The 16,359-nt window shown below is 45.4% G+C and overlaps 1 non-coding gene across 1 annotated transcript; it reads left to right on the top strand.

Annotated features, from left to right (window-relative positions):
• Window positions 1–4,239: 4,239 nt before the first annotated feature.
• trnag-gcc (transfer RNA glycine (anticodon GCC)) lies at window positions 4,240–4,310 on the top strand. Its single transcript has one exon. It is a non-coding gene; the product is annotated as a tRNA-Gly (tRNA).
• The last annotated feature ends 12,049 nt before the right edge of the window (window positions 4,311–16,359 follow it).

Consider the following 16,359-nt stretch of genomic DNA (forward strand, 5'->3'; position numbering starts at 1 on the left):
ATTGTTGCAGCTATATGGGACCTTAGTCAGATCCCGCTTGGAGTACTGTGCTCAGTTCTGGTCGCCTCACTACAGGAAGGATGTGGAAGCCATAGAGAGGGTGCAGAGGAGATTTACAATGATGCTGCCTGGAATGCTCCGCATTCCTCATGAACGTAGGTTGAGCTAACTCGGCCTTTTCTCCTTAGAGCGACGGAGGATGAGGGGGAACCTGATAGAGGTGTACAAGATGATGAGAGGCATTGATCTGGTGGATATTCAGAGGCTTTTCCCCAGGGACAAAATGGTGGCCGCAAGAGAACATAGGTTTAAGGTGCTGGGGATTAGGTATAGAGGAGATGTCAGGGGTAATTGTTTTTTACTCAGAGAGTGGTGAGTGTGTGGAATGGGCTATGGTAACGGTGGTGGAGGCGGAAACTATAGGTTCTTTTAAGGCACTGTTGGATAGGTACATGGAGATGAGAAAAATTGAGGTATTTGGGTTAAGCTAGAAATTGCTAGGGTAGGGACATGTTCGGCACAGCTTACTGGGCCGAAGGGCCTGAATTGTGCTGTAGGTTTTTCTATGTGTCTATGTTTCTATGTGGTGCGGGGAAGTGGGCCATCTACTGATTCTATGGTCGAGCTGGAATACTCATCCTGTTTCTGGAGCCACGTGGGTTTTCCTCTGAGTGTTCGCGTTTCCTATCACATCCCCAGAATGTGAGATTTGGTTTGTGAATAGCGGAAGTTCTAAGATAACTGACCGCTGCGCTGCTGCTGATGGCGATGTTGCCGGCAGTAAAATGAAATGTGAAGATAATATGTGACCATTATCATCATCAATCCTGTATTGACCTCGTCGAATCCACGCACGCTTGCAGTTTCCTTCCTTATAAATTTATAATTATTTAATTTCAAGCGTTACATTGACCGTGCGTGAGACCATAACATTGCATGTTGATCTCAGATTGAACCAGAACACAAGGTTTGCAGTTCATTTGGATGCAGGATTATTATTTAACTCCACGAACACATGGTCTGTCAGCATTCAAGTGAAGGGAAAACCGTCATTCTTATCCTACTGAAAATCGACCAGGATTTTCCGGATTGCCGAGCGACGTGAAGCTACTGCCGAGCCCTTTCCTCGAGTTGAGGACATTAAGCCTGTACCTGCGCTCGGCCACCGAACTGACTCGCAACCACGCCTACTTCTAATACGCCACACCCGACCATGCCAACAAGCTGCTCTTCTGGGTGCTGGGACCACGGAACTTACAGTTGGAGCTGGTTGCCCAGAAGATCTTCTCCAGCTGCTGGAGACTGGCTCGCGGCTCCGTGACGTCTGCGTCAGCTGGGATTCGGAGACGGGACGGGTCACCCTGTGGGCAGACGGCAGGTGGAGCTTGGTGAAGACCGTCCGGCAGGGTCAGAAGTTGAGGGATGGGGAGTGGTCATCCTGGAGCAGAAGCATACCCAGATGGGGGTGGCTTTGACGCGGAGCAGTCCTTCATGGGAGAGCTGTCCCAGGTAGACTTGTGGGACCTGGTATTGCGGCACAGCGAGGTCGGGGAGATCAGTCGGGGCTGTGGGTGTCCAGGGGAGACTTCACTGATTGGTCCACGGCACAGTGGCTTTCGAGAGCAACGGGGCGATGGGTATCAGTGATATCCCGGAGTGCGAGTTGTGAGGGGAGGGGTGGGGAGCAGTGGGTTGGGACTGAAGAGGTGAAAAAAGTTGAAGTAAACTGGAGTTTTAGTGTCAAAGAGTCTGTCTGCACATTCACGCTCTCTCTTTCTCTCTCCCTATCTCTCTCTCTTACTGCTCTCCCCGTCTCCCTTTATCTCACCCACCCACCCCCGACATTTTCTCGTATCCCCCATCGGCCAGAAGATACAAAAGCCTGAGAGCACGTACCACCAGGCTCAAGGACAGCTTCTACTCCGCTGGACGAAGTCAAGTGGTGGCAGATACAAGAGCACGTGTATGCACAGGGGCAATGAGAAACTTTCTTGTATCAGCATCACAGGCACATTGCACCAAATACACAACATTCACAAGAAACGCATAAATTAATCTCAAATTATACATTTTATCAATAAAACACAACAGACCAAATCAAGTCTATTTTAGTGCAACGTGTTCAAAGTGGTCACAGTGTTGCTAAACTGTAGTGATTTGGGTTGCTGGTTGGTTCAATAACCAAACTATTGAAGAGATGTTGCAGTTCTTCAACCGCGTTGTGTGGGAATTCAGGCTTCTGTACCTCCTGCCTGGGGCAGCTGCGTGAAGATGACGTGGCCCGGTTAGTGGGGATCGTTGATGCTGGATGTCGCCTTCTTGCGGCAGCACCTCCTGTAGCTACTACCTATGGTGGCAAGCTTTGTGAAGGGCGGAGTCCACTCCTCTCTGCAGATTTTTACGTTCCTAAACATTCGAATTGCCGTACCAGACTGTGATGCAACCAGTCACGACACTTCGAAAAGCACATCTGAACAAAATTTTTCAGACTGCTCCGTGACCAGCCGAACCTCCTTAACGTTGCAAGTCATTAAATACGCAGGCACAGCTCCCTTGTGATTGCATCCACTGTACCTGCTGGGCCCACGACAGCTCATCCGATATGTTAATACCCAGGGATTTAAAGCTGTTGACTCTTTCCACCGCCGATTCCCCAACGAAGACTGGCGCATGTTCTGCCTCCTTTCCCCTTCCTGAAGTCAACAATCAGCTCGTTAGTTTTGCTGACGTCCAGAGAAAGGTTGTGAATATGTTTATTTTATATTCAGTGAGGTGACAAACATTGCGCTTGCAGATTTCAGGAGAGGAAGCAAGGGTATTGTGGAACGGGTTAACTTTAAACAAATAGAATGCATTCTATGTCCCAGCAATCATAAACGTGAATATATACCCAAAACCTGCTGAGGTGAATCGTAGGCTGATTTGGGAAGCAACGGATGAGATTGCTGGGGTCACGAGAGAAATATATTGTTTAAACATCGCTGGCCAAAGGTGCGGTGCCATGACTGGATTCCAGGAAATGTTCTGCCTCCATTGAAGAAGGACAGGCAGTGACATGCCAGGGTTGGCCCACAATTACAGACTAGGTTTCGTCACAGCGATGTCTTTGGGAAGAAATTTGAGGGACACCAATAAGCTGCACTTCGATAGGGAAGGGTTGTTCAGGCAAGTCAGCATGGATTTGTTGGTTGGATGTTCCGTTTGGAGGAAATCGTTCAGATTCTTGAAGAATAATGAACTGGATGGAGGAGGAAAATGCTGGTGACATGATGCTGCCGCTCAATTGCCGAGGCATAGAATATAAGAGAATGGAACTCATTGTTCAAGAGCTGACGCTAAATATCCGTGCAGAATAAAGAAAACTATGGATCAGTTTGTAATTATATTTCATTATACGATTAAATGGACTCTTGACCAGACAGTCTACCTCGTTATGACCCTGCACTTTATTGCCTACCTGCGCTGCACTTTCTCTGCCATTGTCACAGTTTATTCTTCACTATGTATTTTTCTACCTTGGACTACCTCAATACACGGTTGCAAAGAATTCTGATGTGTGAACCGGATGTAAGACAGGTTTTTCACTCTACCTCGGTACGTGTGACAACAGTAAATTAATTACCAATTCGAGCAATATGTTATTCATTAAAAGAGTAGGGGGACACCGACAAAGAGCTGTAGGAACACAGCGTGTCATGGAGGGATATGGGCAGTCGTCGTTTCGGGTCGAGATCCTTCATCTGGACTGGGAAGAGTAGAGCCCGTCAAGGACTAAAGGGGAACTCTATGCATTGATCCAGGGAAGTGCGAAGGTGTTGGGTGTTCCACCAGGTATAGCCGTCAATACCCAGGACCCAAGGAGACTGTGGAAGGCAGGTGAAGAATTGGCTAGTGCCACGACTGGAAGTTTGTTTTTAATCTTCGCTGGCCACTGCTAAGGTGCCAGATATCTGGAGTTCAGAAAATGTCAGGCCTTTATTGAAGAAGAGCAGCAGGGCAAGATCAGGAAATTACAGACCACTCAGTCTAATGTTAGAGATAAAGGAGTGATTGAAAACATCCGAACGCCGGGAATAATCTGCACTGAAGTAGTCAAGGCGTGTTCAAGAAAAGTCAGCAATGATTTGCCGGTGGGAGGTCTTGCCTGACAACGATTCACATGTCTGAAGAAATCCAAAAATAACAGTTTGATGACTGCAGTGCTGTTCATGGAGACGACGTGGGCGTCAACTATCACTTGCATTGGTGGTTCAGTGGTAGAATTCTCGCCTGCCACGCGGGAGGCTCGGGTTCGATTCCCGGCCAATGCAATCGCACCCTTTACTTCTAGATGTTGGTCACGAAACACATCAACTCCTGCCGCCGGTGCAATTTCGACCCATTGAGAATCGCCTAATGCAGGATCAGGTCCACGGCCGACACCATCTCCCTGGCTCTACACTTATCGCTCGAGCATCTGCATAATAATACACCTGCGCCAGGCGACCATTTATTGACTACAGTTCCGCGTTCAATACTGCAATCGCAAGGAGAGTCATCTCGAAACGCCTGGAACTGGGACTCAATCCTTGACTTCCTGACCAACAGGTCGCAATCAGTAAGGATAGAGAGAAACATCTCCGCCACGATTATCATCAACACCGGTGCACCACAAGGTTGCGTCTTCAGTCCACTACTCTACGCCCGATGCTCATGCGACTGCGTGGCGCGATTCTGATATAACTCCATCTGCAAGTCTGCAGATCATGCCACTTAATTGAGCCGAATCTCAAATAACGATTAGTCGGAGTACAGAAAGGATATGGAGAACCTAGTGCCATGGTGTTACGACAACAATCTATCCATAAATGTCAAAAAAACAAAATAGCTGTTCTTTGACTTCAGCTTGGGAGGCTGTGTACACACCCCTCTTTCCATAAACGGTGCTGCGGACCAGAGGGTTGAAATCTTCAAGGACTAAGATTTTAACATCGCCAATGGACTGTCCTTTCCTACTCGCACCACGTAGATCCCATGGCCAGCAAAGCGTACCAGCGCCTCTACTTCCTCATGAGGCTACATGAATTTGGTATGTTCCCTTCGACCGTCACCAATGTTTATTGATGTACCATAGGAAGCATTCTGTCCGGATGCATTACGGCTCAGTAAGGCAACTCATCTGCCCTAACCACAAAATAAAACTGCAGAGTGTTGCGGACACAACTCAGCACATCTCGAGAAGTAGTCTGCCATCCATTGACTCAGTCTACACTTCTCGCTTCCTCGGTAAAGCAGCCTTAATAATCAAATACCCCAGCATACCGGACATTCTCTCTTCTCCTCACCCCACCAGGTGGAATATACAGAAGCCTGAAAATACGTACCACCAGGCTCAAAGACTGCTTCTATATCGCAGTTAGAAGGCTGTTAGTCGCCTCGTGTGATAAAATGTTCTCTTGACCTCACAAACTACCTCGTTATGGTCTTGCACCTCTTTATCCGCCCGGACTGCGCTTTCTCTGTAACTGGAACAGTTCATTCTGCATTCTGTTATTGTTTTCTCCTGCACTATCTCAATGCATTGTTGTTATGAATTGATCTGTATAAACAGTATGCAAGAGAGGTTTTCACTGCATGTCGCTATATGTGACAATAATAAACGAATTTTATTTTACCAAATTACGGTGAACCGAATACATTGACCCAGCTCTCATCACCGCAGGTATCGCCGACCACTGTCATACCGAAGCTTGGGTGGTGCGGGTTGATCCTGCCATCATGGTTAATCCCATGCGACCTGGGGGGAGGGGGGACGGTGGGGGACACAGATTCCTCAGTAATTATTTGCTGACAGTGCAGCTGAAAGTCGGTTTCTTCTCGTGGTTTAACTTACTTCAACTTAGAGCAACATCTGCAGTTACGGAACTCATTGAATTACTGACTCGTCACTGGACAGGGAAAAGTCATTCAGTCCACATGGTAAATGTTGGTTCTGATGAGACAAATGTCATCATGGAGTTATAGTCAGAGAACAATACGGCACGGATGCAAGGGCTTCGGCCCAACGAGTCCATGCAGATCACGGGGCCCACCCAGCTAGTGCCAAATTCCTGCGTTCGGCCCATATCCTTCTAAGCTCTTGAATGTTGCTCCCGTCTCCACCTGTTCTTCCTGAAGCCCATCCCAGCTGGAACTATTCTTGGAAATTTTACCTTCGAGTCCCTTCTAAGCCTCTTCCGCCCAACGTAAACTGATGTGCTCTGCTTTTTCACAAATAAACGTGGTAAACGGACTCTGGCTCAATCCCCGACATGTCCCTCTCAGAATATGTCCCTCGTTTCTCTGCTGCAGGAGACACAGGCCCAGCCCACCCACTCTCCCCTTTTGACTGAAACTCTCCAAACTGGACTAAAGCCCACCAATCGACTCAGCTCCCTCCTGTACTTCCCCTCCTGCAGTGCCGTTCCGGTTACTTATTCGCCAGAAGAATGCAGTTTCCTTTTGAGGTACCTATCCAGCTCTTGCCACTGACTGACGGCGTTGACCCCACCTCCAGCAGACCCATTATAGACCTGTCCTTTGCTTTAAAAAGTTGGCTTTCGATTCCTTTGTGCCCCTTCTCCATGATCCTTCCCAACGGAGGAGTTTCAATTCTAACTATGGATTTTCATTGTATAAATAAGAACTCCAGTTCCCTCGAAACCTCCGCTGTTCAAAAGAAAAAAAAAACAAAATCACTCCACCTTCCACGCCATGCACATCGGAGAATGAAAGTAGTAACAGGTGGAAATCTGATAAGATCTGAACAGCTGACTCAGATGTTTCCCTTGCTGGGTGAGTCCAGGACGAGAGGGCACAATCTTAGAATTAGAGCGTACTGGTTTGAAACAGAAATGAGGAGTAGTTTCTTTAGCCAGAGTGTAGTGAAATTATGGAATTCTTTGGCACGTACGGCTTTGTAGGCCCAATCGTTGAGGGCGTTTAAGAAGGAGATAGATAGGTATCTAATTAGTCAAGGTGTTGAGGTATATGGGGACAAGGCCGGAAATTGGGGCTATATGGGAATACTTTTAGTTTAGCTCATGGAACAGACTCGACGGGCCGGATGGCCTACTTATGCTTCTTTGTGTTGTGATCTTGTGATCATTGCTTTAAAATGAGAGGATGGCAGGGGTCTGGATTTCACTGAATGCAAGGGTATTGGAGGCAAAGTTTTCATGGCATTTTGGGAGTAATTAGATGTGTACTTCAAGAGTCATGGCTTGCCTCAGTACGGACCATGTGCTTGACGTGCAATTAAGCTGGGCGTTACTTTATCGATCAGCACGGAACGGATAGGCCGTGCCGTGAACTGTATCCGACTCCCTGCAGGATCTTCGTGCAAAGCCATCGGATACAGCCGTCCAATCACGAAGCTATCAAACACCACTCTTTTGTTTGTTACTGAACTGGTTTTGGATACAGTTCAGGATTCACCAGCGAACCCCTGAAGTTTGTTTTTACCAGTCTCCATGTGGGAATTAGCTAAACGTTTGTTGAAAAATACATCGGAGTGTTAAACACACAGATGAAACGGGTCAATCTACAATAACAGAACGCGTTAAGCTCCTTCTATGTTTTAACGAATTTAACAATTCGGTTCGTAGGGTATTTCACCGCGTTCTTCAGCTCCTCTCGGAATTTCGTCTGAGTCACGGCTTAAATACAGTGTTGATGAAGGAACTGAGGATCTGCGTCAAAAAAGCTGCGCGCTCTGTGAGATAACGAGGATCAGTGAACGAAGAATAAGTGCGGATATCTGCAACTCGAGCATACACGTTATACCCAAACTGGGTCACCCACAGCAGCATGAAACTGGCGGTTATTCTGAAGAGTAAAACGATGGATTTCCATCGGTTCTTAATATCTTGCTACTTGTCATTCTCTCCATTGCTGCAGCTGCGGATACCCCTGCGGAGTCTGCTGGCCCTAAAATCCGTCTGACCGTCAGAACATTGAGCAGCAAGGTCAGAAGGAACGGGACACAGGGGGTCAAATTAGGTGAAACATTTCGAATGCGGTCCATGCGGGTGAAGTGTAGAGGCTTTGTCGAGAAACACAGCGCCAGGGATTATTGTCAATTATGTATTCAGGTGCAGACTTCAAGTACCAAGGAATGTTCATTAAACAGCCCAACACACTCACTGCCCCGATAATCACAGCTGCTGTTCTCTCGGTGCAATATTTGCTTTTCAGCTTCTCACAACAAATGGCCACAAATCGATCAAAGGTGAAAACGACTGTCAGCCAGACATAAACCACAGTGCTTGCAAAAAGCAAGAATTCAGCGAGACTGCAAACAGGGGTCATGCTCATGTCAAAATACGGGAAGGAAATGATAACCGTCCACTTCAGCAGGGCATCAGTGATGAAGACAAGGAGATCAGACGCTGCCATTCCAACTAGGTAACGAGTGATACATTTGGAGAGACGCATTTTCCTCTGGACAGGATCACAATGGCCACCAAGTTAACTGTAAGGGAAAGAAAAGGAAGCAGAAAAATAACTCACCATTCCAGGAAATAACGTTGTGGTTTCAAAGGCTCTGGGTGAAATTGCCAGCTCTGCTGCTGTACCGAGAGGCGGAACAAAGGTATTTGACCCGAAGTGCAGATTTGGGCAGATGTGTTCAAGGTAGTTATCCATTCTGCAGAGCAATGGAGGCAAGAATTACATAAACTGTATCCGGAAGTGGTGTCAGTAATTAAGACTGGGATGGGGAAAGTGAAACGTTGGTTGGAATCAGGTCGGCTCTGGAAGCGGAGCCACTGAAGCTCCTCAGAGGAAGAAAATAAATCAATGTTGATAGAGTTATAGGAAATCTCGTATAGCTATCCCAATACCCGAGTTAATACCAAACATTTAATTGTAGACGGAACCAAGTTACGCAGAGAAGAATAATGATGTAGCATCGCGACCCGAAACGTCGACCATCCCTTTGTCTCCACAGATGCTGCCTGACCCGCTGAGTGCTTTCAGTTTTCTTTACCTGGAACATGATGTGTTTTTTTAAAGTACAAATTAATGAAATAATTCGATAACAAATTCTCAATGAGGTCAGTTCTATTCCGAATGCAAGCGAACTTAGGAAGTAAATTTAATTAATTTAGAAGGAAGCTTTAAAAGAGATTTCATCAAATTAGATGCTGAAACCGATCGCGTCCTTGCAACGCTTGAATGTAACATGCCCTCACCATCATGGCAGGCAATTTAGTTTCCTATTTTGATGCGATCTTCAGAGCGCTACCTTATTAACTTTTACTCGCGCTCTTCCCGTTCATCCCCTCGAGGCGTAGACGACGTCCATTCGGCCTGTGGTGTCTGAGCTCGTCACGATAAGAGCGAACAAGAATCCTCCCATATAACAGAACTGGACCCGCTGTGTGAAGCGAAATAGTTCTTCTTGTTTGAACTGTTCTATTCCAATAAAATGTCAAAAAACGCAGTGCCTCACTCCAACCTGGTCTGTTTTAATGAGAACAAAACCAGATCAGTTTTTCAACACATAGCTGCAGTTCTGGAGACCTGACAGTCTCCTGGTCAATCTAAGGAGCCCTCGTTCCATATCCGTCCCATTCGGGTATGTTCCTCCCAAAATATATGAAGTCGTTTTAATAAGGAATTAACGTTTCGTGAATTATCTTCGTATCTGCAAATTACCTGTCATCGTTTTGTTTAATCTTAATTTCCTATTTCACATACTGCGCTGGAAAGAACTGCGCAGACTTCAACAAGCTAAACCTGATTATGTCTAAATCCCTGCTGCTATTACTAGAGTACAATGCATCAAATATCATTGACAAGAATTTAATATTTTCACAGCATCTTGAAAACTGAGGATCGGCAGACAGTCTCCTGGCTGCACGCAACTGCAACAGATCAAACTAAATTAACATAACATCTAAATACCAATTAACTTTGAATTCATCCCCGCTAATGCAGAGTAAATAGAAGATGTAAACAGAAAACTTATTTCTGCTTCCGTGCATCAAGAGCCGTCTCATATTAAAGCACAATCAAGTAAAATGTCAAAACAATGAGAAGGAGGATATTTTATTAAACACTGTGCTCGCGAAATATCTCATTGTCATTCACTCAATATTAATGTATTACGAAATATTCCAGAATAGAATAATTTCCCAACATGAGCTGTTCGTGATTTTCTGCTGCTCCCGTTCCTGCTCTCATTCCAAGCTCTGATCCCTGTGCACACAGATTCATGCGGCAAAACTGGCTGGATCTGTAATGGTCATTGTAAATATTGTGCACATTCTATCAGAGCCAAAGGGCCGAGACCGAGGACCTTCCATTATTGTACCACTGGAACAGCATTCTGTGGTCGCTGGCTGTCTTCTGTTTGTTAATTCTTATCACCAGTGAATATTAACATGTCTTCCTAATCGTCCCCCTGGTACCAAAATGTTGCTCACTCCCTTCAGCTGTCGACATCCCTTCGCTGAATCTCTGCTTGCCAGAGGCCTTCCCACCTATGAGCAGGAAATACGGCGAAAATATACGCGGCTCCTTTACATAGGAAACTAGTGGTCACTGTAAGTAGGTCATTACCCGGGATTGCTCCCTCTCACACCCAGTAGTTACAGATCGTCAAAATAAAATTCACATTTCCTACAGCTCTCCGTTTCTGTTATTTCCTCAGATCAATAGCCGTTCTTAGATATTACTTCTGAAGTAATTGTTTTTACCTTGTGCGGTTATCTTTTATGCAGCACCTTGTCAGAAACATCTTTGTTCCCAAAGCAGAATAGATTACCCTCTTATCCGTGATTTTTTGACTCCCTGACACCAAAACACCAATGGGTACTCCTTATCTACATTCTTACCTTCGGATCGCCTGCCTGCATGTTGTCCACAGCATGCTGCATCTCACCAATCATCCTGCTATCATGTATACAACAGGCGGAGGATCCTGAACACGACCGATGTGTCGTCTTCCTTCGATTCCTCACAACATCGTCTCTCCCGAACTGTGTAACCTTATCTGTAGCCACAAAACCAAACATATTCCTCCATCTCCACCCAGCTGGCTGCCCAGTAGTCTAACTCTTCCCACATCTGCAATGTCTTGTTTACGATCCTCTGTCTGTCTGTCTGTCTCTCTCTCACAGACATCCACACACTCACTCACACTGCCCCTTCTAGCTGTCTTAAACTGACCATCGTGCGTCTCCCCATCCGCGCTATAACATGGATGAGTTCAATGTAGGAAGAAACAGAGGACATTTAGCTAATCAAGCTTGATGTAACATGATGTAATATTCAGTTATATTGAAGTCGGGTGTCGGGATTTCTCCATTGTGAAAAGGTGGTCTCCCGTTTCCAATGTGTCAGTTTAATAATACTCGCCTCTAATACCTGCGACAGAGAATTTAATAACTAGACTATAATGATATAGATGGATGCAACACCAGTTAAGCCACAGCAAGAGAAAGATGGAATTACACTGTAGTGCGTGAGAGAAGATTTATCAGGATGCTGTATGAGTAGATCGTCTCAGCTGTGAGGGTAAACGACACATAATGGGGTTGTTTCCTTTGGAGAGGAAATAAAAAGATTATGTAGGGTTTCATTGAAGAAAAAATCATGAGGGATTGGATAGGATATGTGGTGAGAAACGTTTGCCCTCAGCAGAGGCGTTCTTCAACAGAGGGCATCAGTTGAAATCATGGCTAGGGCGCAGGGATTTTCTTCGGGGAGTGGGGACTGGGGGATGGATGTTTCCACTGGAGTCTGGATCAATTCAGGAACGCACTGACAGAAGTGGTGGAAGAGCCAGGAACCATGTAAAAAAAAATATTTAAATAAGCACTTGAAATTGTCACATGAAATTTGGTGTCAGATCCTCAAAATGGGTATGGTATTTATAGGTACTTGATGGTCGGCACGGTACGAGGGGTTGCACGGCCTGTTTCTGAGCAGATCGAGTCTATGAACACGATTCTTTCGGTTCTGGAAACCTCTGTCCTGCTGCGTAGTGTCGTTACCTTGTGTGATTCCTAGTTGTTTAAAGATGTTCACCACAGGCTATTGATGCTCTCTGTACCATCAGAATTGTTCATACTGTCCAACAGGTTTAAAGGCGTTTTCAGCGGTTTATCGCGTTCTCCAGGTTCATAAAGATGTCCACTGTTGTGCAGTAATCTAATCTGATGTTTAAAAAAATAGCCGTCTGTTGTATCAACATGTTCCGTGCATGAAGTTATTCCCTGCTCCCTGTAAGATGTTGCTGTTCCAGAATGAGTAAGTCGCCATAGACTGCCATTTATATAATTAAGCAATGCACCATTTCGCCACGGCGATATCTTTCCACATCGATCGTAACACCAGTTATATAATAAATCGTAGGTTTACTCTACACAACCTTCCTCTGACCCAATCAAAGCGTTGGCCAATCTTGTATAAACGATCTGCAATCGAGTTGTGAGGTGAGAAATGAATCAGAGAAAATCAGGAGCACTGCGTAACTCGGCCCCTCAAGCCTGCTGCATCGATTAATACGATCATGGCTGATTATTCTCTTCACAACCCACTCCTGCCTTCTCCACCTCTCATTCGTTTGACGCTGTAGCATTCAGAAATATATCTTCTACTTACTGACTATATCTAATGACCTGGCATCCACCCCTTTCTCTGTCAGTGAATTCCCTATTATTGTGTGTGTGTGTGTGTGTGTGTGTGTGTGTGTGTGTGTGTGTGTGTGTGTGTGTGTGTGTGAGAGAGAGAGAGAGAGAGAGAGAGAGAGAGAGAGAGAGAGAGAGAGAGAGAGAGAGAGAAGTAGAGTGAGCGGTAAACATAACATACTGGAGATTCAACATTCCAAAAATCGGAGATAATTACCTGTGTAGATTTTAAAAAGAAAGATGTAACCAGACGTGGGTGTCCCCAACACACCAATCTCTGACAGAAAGCATTCTGCAGCAGCGAGAAGTACGGAACGTAAATATTTGTTGATTTTCATTGCAAAAAGATTTGAGTGGAGGAGCAAGAATGCCCTGCAATGGTAGAAGACATTGGATTTTGTGTGTATTTTCCGTTAAATGAACTGAATGTTCCAGCCGTGGAAAATGTTCAACAAAGGTTTACTTGGCTGATCTCCAGAAAATCGTGGTTTATTCCTGAGGAAAGATTGAGTCTGTGGGTGGAAAACTATGAGATGAGATCTTACAAAAATATATAACATTCTGAATGGCAAAATGGCCATCTGCTGGGTCTCCGTCATCTGTTGTTCTCGCTTTTCAGTGCACTACGGTTGATTTGCTAAGTATGACTTTCCTTTCATGAACCCACGGTGATATTGTTCTCAAACCCGTTAACTCTTCCGTATGATCCGTTAGTGTATCCCTGATACTAGATTCTTGCATATACACACTTCTGTAGTTAATTTACGTATCCAGCCTCTGACTGCATACATGGGCAAGACGGAGATATGGCTTAATTTTGGACAGAGCTCAATATACTTTGGAAGAATATTTACAAGAAAGCGTTAAATTATTAAAACAAAATGCAAGGTACGGAAAATTATTATAGCTCATTGAATATCACCGGTGTTGATTCTCCCTTCAGTCGGATCACGGCGAATAATTTATGGGTGTTGTGCAACTCTCATCAGTTGAAGGATGTTCTCTATAATTCTTTGTGTGAGTTAAAGCATCAGGTGTCAACCGAAAACGGCACAGATCTGGAATAAACGGAACTCAGGTGTTGTTTTCAAATTATCTTCTTGAGGTGAACAATGGTATTTCAGCGTTAAAGAAACCTCGCTTCCAAGCAGCTTCCAGGGCAATTTAGTTTATTTAGTTTTATTCTCCTTACATCTGAAACTGAAAGAGTTAAGACTCACCCAGTTCTTCGAAACAAATGTTTTCTTTTAGAGTTCAAACAATATAAAGCTTTTAAAAATTCCCAGACTCAGGGATTGCCTTTGAGGCAGATTCATCTTTTCCTGTCCCTCGATCAGGGTTTGACTCTCAGCTATTTCTTGGGAAGCCGATGAACGGCTTTCGTACAATCTTCTGTCCTCACATTATTTCAGATTCTCTCAACAAACTCGGACACATCCCAAAATGTTCATGTGTTTTGTTCACAGCGACTGACATCAGTACATTCACGAGCGTCTGTCTGCCCATTTCTAACCCGTGGGATTTCTCTCCTCGCTCTTCCATTCACAAATGAAATGTCAAACGTCCTTCTGAGCAGACGGATGTACGACTTCATTTACCGCCTCTCTCACGCTCTTTTCTTCATGAGAAAATATCAACGTTTTTCTTATACTTGGCCACTTCCACTACATTTGATTTTTTGAATGCATGGCATTCTCCACCATTGCATTCATTCCACTGCTACCTGCCAATCACTCACATTTCCCTGCACTACCTCTATTGATCCTGTTTTTAAAAGCATTCACTTGCTGATAATTCACCTCGAATCATATCCCATGGCCAAAGGGAACAGCTTCTTCTCCTGTGTAATTTGTAACTCCAAGTACCTCAATCAGATCTCCTTTCAATCTCCTCTTCTCCAAGGGAAACAACCACGGCTCTCTCCAGACAGAGACCATTCCGCCCTGCAAGCATTCCAGTAAACCTCTGTTACATTATCGCTAAGGTCCTTGCAGTTATCATATTCCACAGATGTTGCGTTTTATTGTGTCTTCCATGATTTTTTGTTTGTGATTCATATTTTCAGCATCTGCCTTTCTGTTATTTTCCTTCCATAGAAACGCACCGGTTGTTTTATGATCCGATATTTTCTGAACGTTCATCATAAAGTTCTTGTTTTCTTTCCCAACGCTTCTCCTGAAATACTTTCCTTCTGGTCCAGCTGAGCCCACACCAGGACGGCCAGGACTGATTAAATGCAACAACATACGTCAGAAGCATAGTGGGAGTCCTGGGCTGCAGGCGAGAATGAAACAGCGCATTTCATGCCCCCTCCTCTGCATTACTGGCTAACAACAGACCACTGAAAATAAAATGGATGAACTTACAGAGAGACTACCCTATCAAAGAGAATTCCGAGACCACTGTGTGGTCTGTCTCACCGAGCCGTGGCTCACATCTGCTTTACCGGACTGCGCCATACACATTAAGGGCTTCTCAAATCACCATTGTACTGTACGGCGTCCTCGGGAAAACCAAGATGCGGAGGGGTCTGCTTACTAATCAACTCCTCCTGCTGTTCGGACGTGATGGTCCTGGCGAGTTCCTGCTCACCTGATTTGTAATATACAACGGTGAAATGCAGCCTACCTGCCACGGGAGTTCACGTCAGCTATCCTAACGGCAGTCTCCATCCCATCCAGAACGAACGTGCAGCCTGCACTCAATGAACTAGAAACGGGACACCCTGATACCCTGTTCATCATAGCCGGTGAGTTCAACCATAACAACTTCAAGAGTCTTTGATCAAAATACTACTAGCACGCCTCCTGTCCCAGCAGAGGCTTGAATACCGTTGACTATTGCGACACAACCATCAACGTCGTCTACCGATCCGTCCCCCGCCCACGATTTGCAATACACCATGTGGTGCTCCTTCTCCCTGCGGACCAACGGAAACAAACATGAGTATCCAGGAGAGAAAGTTGGGCAGTTATGGTCTGAGGAAACAGTGGAGCTTCTGCGCGAGTACTTGGAGTTTGTGGTGGACACTCTCCTTAGCCCCCGCGCAGATAAGCTGACAGAGTTATTTCTCGTCCTACTTCGATGTGAGGTTCCCACCAGCTTTAGAAAGACGGCTATCATTCCCGTACCAAAGAAAAATAAGGTTACGCGCCGTAATGACTTTGTTGCGGTGGCTCTGACATACACTGTCATGAAGCGCCTCGATAGTCTGGTCACGCATATTTTAACTGCATACTCCAGGACAACCGCGACCCACTGCAATTCGCCTAGCGTCGAAACAGGTCCAGGGCTGGATCCATGTCGCTGGCCATACACTCATCTCTGGAGCACCTGGTTAATAACGACACCGACGTCAGATTGTCGTTTATTGACGAAATTCTGCCTTAAATTCCAGAATTCCAAGCGAACTCAAATCCAACCTCCTAGAGCTAGAAATCAACACGCCCCTTTCAACTGCAACCTTGACCTCCTGACCAACAGACCGTAAACAGTAAGGATAGATAGCAACATCTCCTTCACAATTATTTGCAACACAGGTTCCCCAGATGACTGTATTTACCGTCCCCACTTTACTCCCCGTACTATCACGTCTGAGTTACCTGACTCTTCTCTAAAGCCATCTGTAAATTTTAGATGATACCAGCATGGAGGGCCGAATTTCAATTAACGATGAGTCGAAGTGCAGGGCGGAGATAGAGAG

Source organism: Pristis pectinata, chromosome 29 (assembly GCF_009764475.1).
Source record: "Pristis pectinata isolate sPriPec2 chromosome 29, sPriPec2.1.pri, whole genome shotgun sequence".
In the NCBI taxonomy this organism is placed as follows: domain Eukaryota; kingdom Metazoa; phylum Chordata; class Chondrichthyes; order Rhinopristiformes; family Pristidae; genus Pristis; species Pristis pectinata.